The sequence below is a fragment of the Dipodomys merriami genome, unplaced genomic scaffold (genome assembly GCF_024711535.1).
Source record: "Dipodomys merriami isolate MVZ:Mamm:240054 unplaced genomic scaffold, mDipMer1.0.p SCAF_358, whole genome shotgun sequence".
Taxonomy (NCBI): Eukaryota; Metazoa; Chordata; class Mammalia; order Rodentia; family Heteromyidae; genus Dipodomys; species Dipodomys merriami.
In genome coordinates this window covers 404,851-409,499 of record NW_027205137.1, presented here as the reverse complement: position 1 = coordinate 409,499, position 4,649 = coordinate 404,851, and the positions used below count along the sequence as shown (strand labels likewise).

The 4,649-nt window shown below is 33.0% G+C and overlaps 1 pseudogene; it reads left to right on the top strand.

Moving 5' to 3' along the window:
* Positions 1–4,133: 4,133 nt before the first annotated feature.
* LOC138804138 (U6 spliceosomal RNA) lies at positions 4,134–4,230 on the top strand (annotated as a pseudogene).
* The last annotated feature ends 419 nt before the right edge of the window (positions 4,231–4,649 follow it).

Genomic DNA, 4,649 nt, shown 5'->3' with positions numbered 1-4,649 from the left:
CGTCATTCACGCTTACCTCCTGCCAGAGATCTAGCCCTACAATGTAGCAATGGGGGAGGCCTTATAGTCCTTCACCTTCATTAGACTTGAAGCTAAGAATCTGTGATTAGTTGGAAATCAGGCAAGAGCTAAGAGGAGGACAGAGAAATAGGACATAGGAGCATTGTCCTTTTGTAAAAGACACTGTCATCCATGGTATGGGTGATTCAACTCTATTCTCCATACATCTTGTTGAGCAAATGCAAGATGAAGAGAAAAAAATGATCTATTGAAATAATTTTGCAAAGAATAACTTCACTGTTCCTGATATGGTATCTAAGGAGAGTCTTAAGAGAGAAGATAAAAGTGCAGTATTCTTCGGTTTCCTCTAAGCATATTGTTAGCAAAATATCTTTGAGGTTATAAGTGATTGATCCAAAAATTGGAAGAGTACTTATTTTTGAGGGCACTTTAGACAAAGAAGACTTTCAAGGTAAAAGAAAAAAGAAAAATGTATAGCTAAATATTTGTGATCACAGCTTCTTGGACTGGTATTTTGGAGGCAAAGTTTTACATTAGAGATTGTCCTCATTAACATTCATGCTGGGTTTCCGTGGCAACCAAATGCAAGCGGGAAGTTTAATGGACTCGCTTGGACAAGAAAACAGCATGATAGAAAAAAATGGCTAATAATATTTAGTGAATAATTTTGACCAATTACTTTGCCAGAACAAAGAAGGAAATATTTAATTCAAATCACTTGACTTAAACTTATGAATAAAAGTAGTCAATAGAAATGAGAGAAAACGTAGACTACTGTTTCCTCTCCAATGGAGTAATGGGTTCTTGATCTTGTTTCTTCCATTCTATCTTCACAAGCTATCAAGTGTGGCTCAGGACTGGAATATCCTTTCAGACCAAGAGAACTCGCAGAAGAAAATATTTGCAGCAGATGTAGGTGATTTATAACCTTAAACAGTCTATTTAAATCTGTTAAAATTTCTCCTCTACCCCAAATTGCTCACTTCGAACAGCTTTGTATGCTTTTCCCAAGATTGTCCTTCATTAACTATTTAAAATTTTGAGAGGTCATAATCAGACTCTATAGAGATTGCTGTTTGGTTGTGCTTTTTGTGTGTTTTTGCTTTTTGTTGTGTTTTTTCACTGAATTTCAAAAAGTTGTGAAAGTGTGTTACAAAAATGTCCATCTAATTGTCCAATGTTCTGGGATCAGAGTCACTCCTTCTATCATTCTCAACCAACCTCTTCTACAAGATTTATTTCTGATTTACCATTTCCTTTCTCACATGTGTATATAAGTATTCTAGCTGTACTTGCCCCTTGTTCCATTCTTCGTTCATTTTATGGCTTTATTATTATTCCTTTACTATTATTACTATTAATTCAATTTCCTGATACTCATTCTGTTAAACTGTCTGTTAGTACTTTGAAAGGTTTATATACATTCCATGGAGTTTCAATTCTGCATATACTTGAACTGATATCAGCTTATATTTCCATAATTCATTCATCTGAAGTAACAATTTGCAAGACTGGAGACATGAAGCACCTAGACATGATTTCATTGCCCTCCATTTGGAAGATTAATCTGTAGTCAACAAGAAAGTTTAAAAATGGCTTAGAATGTATTCCTAACTACCAGTTTTTCTAAATGGCTTTGTACAGTGGTGTGTGATTATTTTATTTTACATGGGATAATATTTTCAACTACCTATAAGTATTGGCAAAAGAAGAAATATAAAATTAACTACGGTAGAGGAATATGATAGAAATAGAAGACAGATTGTATGTTTGTCAAATCTCTGATGAGTACCCATATTCAAGACTTAAAGTCATATTTCTTACTATGTTAGACATATAGGGAAAACATAAAACACCATATGATAAGGCAACTATTCATGACTTTTTAAAATGTACTTATCTGATGAAATTTACTTTATTAGCTAATGTTTTGGTTTGAAATATTGGAAGCTGAACTATTTAACAAATTTTTGAAGGCACCTACTGAAAAACACAAATGGTGGGGGGTACTATTCCTACACTTTAATGAATGGTTGAACCTGTTTGGCATTAGTGCTGGGTGAATAAATCAACTCTATTGAAACTTGCTCCCTACACTTGAAAGACTAGTAACCTCACTAAATATCATCACTTGTAAAGTGTTATTTTGGCAAATGTGATTTTTAAAAGTTTATTTGAAAAGGAATATACTTTCAGCAGATTAAATTTAGGTTATCATTTGTTTGAGAATGACAACATTTTTATACTACAGAACCAAGTTTACTGAAGTACCAGTGTTTTGAAGCACTAAGGATCTTCTCAATTAATGTTTTTTGAATTACATTTGACCTCTATGTCAAGTATTCCTAGCATTGGTAGACCAATTATGGATCTATCGTTCAGGAACTATTTTTTAGCCTGCTGATACTGGACTGAAATCATTCATTAATCATTAGGAGAAGGGTATTACAAATAATCTTGTGACATTTGTGGTCTTTTCCACTCATATGGCATGGTCATCTGAAAATTGAAAGTTTGAATTACTGTACTTTCACATTTTGTGATTTCATCTTGCATTTTAAGTTGCTTTGCATTTCCCAATTGCTCACTGCTAATTCCTGCATTTCAAGGAATTGGGGCCCTGAAATATAAGAAATGAGAAATTGAGATGGGTCTTCAATTACTTTCTCTTGGCATGTTGCATGGGCATAGGTAGGAACTTTTGCCCTAGTTATCTGATGATGCAGATAACTGGGACCTGGGATCCTAGGACCCATGGATCCTGTAGAAGAATAATACCTTTTAGACATCATATTAGCAAAATTTGAGTATAATCAGTAGGAATGCTTCAGAAATATGGAGAAAAACAATTTGGGACCAGCGAGTTAAAACAATAAACAGAGCAGCAGAGTAAAATCCCTTATAGATTAGAGGAAAACAACATTGCTTTTTTTACCATGTGAATTCAGAAGACCAAGAACACGTAGAAAGTATCACAAGTTTATACTGAAAACATTGCATTGATACTTTTTATATTCTAATATATGTTCTAATCCTGATTATTTATATTCCAATCTATTTATTGGAATAATATAAAATAATTTGTCAAATTATCAATTAATTCCAGTAAGATCCACTGTGTGAAATATAAAATCAACACATATAAATATAAAATATATAATTATCTATAAGAAAATGTTTTGCATTGTTCCGTTGTGGTTAGGGAATCAAAGGCAACTGTTTTAAAGTATTATTCCATTGCCTCTACCTCATTGTTTGGGAGAATTAGAACTAAAGCTTTACCATTCGGGGATGTACAGCTTAGAGGCAAGAGGAAACACTGTGGTTAAAACACTACCAATTTAAGGCCTAATAACGAGGAGAAACATATGGACTTCTCCTGGAGCTATGGAATATATTTGGTGATAGAAAATCAGTGGTGTAACTTCCTGCCTGGTTGGATGGTAGTCAGGCCAAGACATTAGGTAATCATGCATATGAACAACTTTTTCACCTTCTTGGCTTTAGCTACTTTTGAAATGGTAGGGTGTAATAAGCAGTTATATTTTGAAAAAATACCTTCTAGTCCGAACAGTTCTGTCTGAACTGTTCGTCTCTATATAATCCCTTGTAACTAAGATTAGTTTTGCTCCAGTAAGACAATCTATGCTGTCAGGGTAAGACATTCTGGTTGGGCTGTTCCTACATGAAGCAAGGGTAAAAGGTCAAGGAGACATTTTTGCCAGCAAGACCTCATTTGGGAAATTTTAAGCTGCAGAAATTTAGAAGTAGCTCTTAAGCAAGGCTTACTTTGAATCCATTAGCTCCACAAAGCTAAATCAGTTAATAAATAAGTACTTGAAAATCCATCACCTTTGCACCTATCTATAACGGCTTCAAAGTATGATCAAATTTCAAATGAAAAAGACTTAAAATAGTCATTTACAAAAACTTGCAAATGTGAGCAATCGAACAAACAACATAAGTTTTTTCCACCATACACAGAATTTTACAGAAATAAGATGAATAGCAATTTTGGGAACAATAAGGTTTCCTTGTTACAAATAGGCAACCAAGGATATATACCTGTCTTAAGATTGCATCATTGATTACTTAAGTTTATAGGATACTACATGCTTCAGCAGCAGGTCTACCCGAATTACAATACAGAGATTTACATGCCTCTTGCACAAGGATGATATGAAAATTTGTGAAGTATTCCATATTTTTCATTCTTCAGATGCAAGAAATGAAAAAACAGTTATTCAAAAGTTGATTACAAATATACAAGTGTAATAATATATGTAATTCATAGAAATAAAAGTTAGTTTGACATCAGTGTATTCAATCTTCACTGTTTTAGAAAGGCCTTTACATAGCATAACCTTTATAAAACTTTTGAAATAAATAACATTGTCATTTTATCCCAAAGAAATAAAATTTTATAAGGACCTAGGAATTAAAAGAATCTTAAAATGTTTCTATATGGAATGCAATCTGAAAGGACACATTTATTAATGAACGTATGTATTATAAAACAATGTTGAATTCAAAGTACTATATCTAGGAGCGAATGAAATAGATTATGGACATTATACAAACAGAATACTAAATATTTTAAAATATACTTTTTCAGACAAGCACCAGAA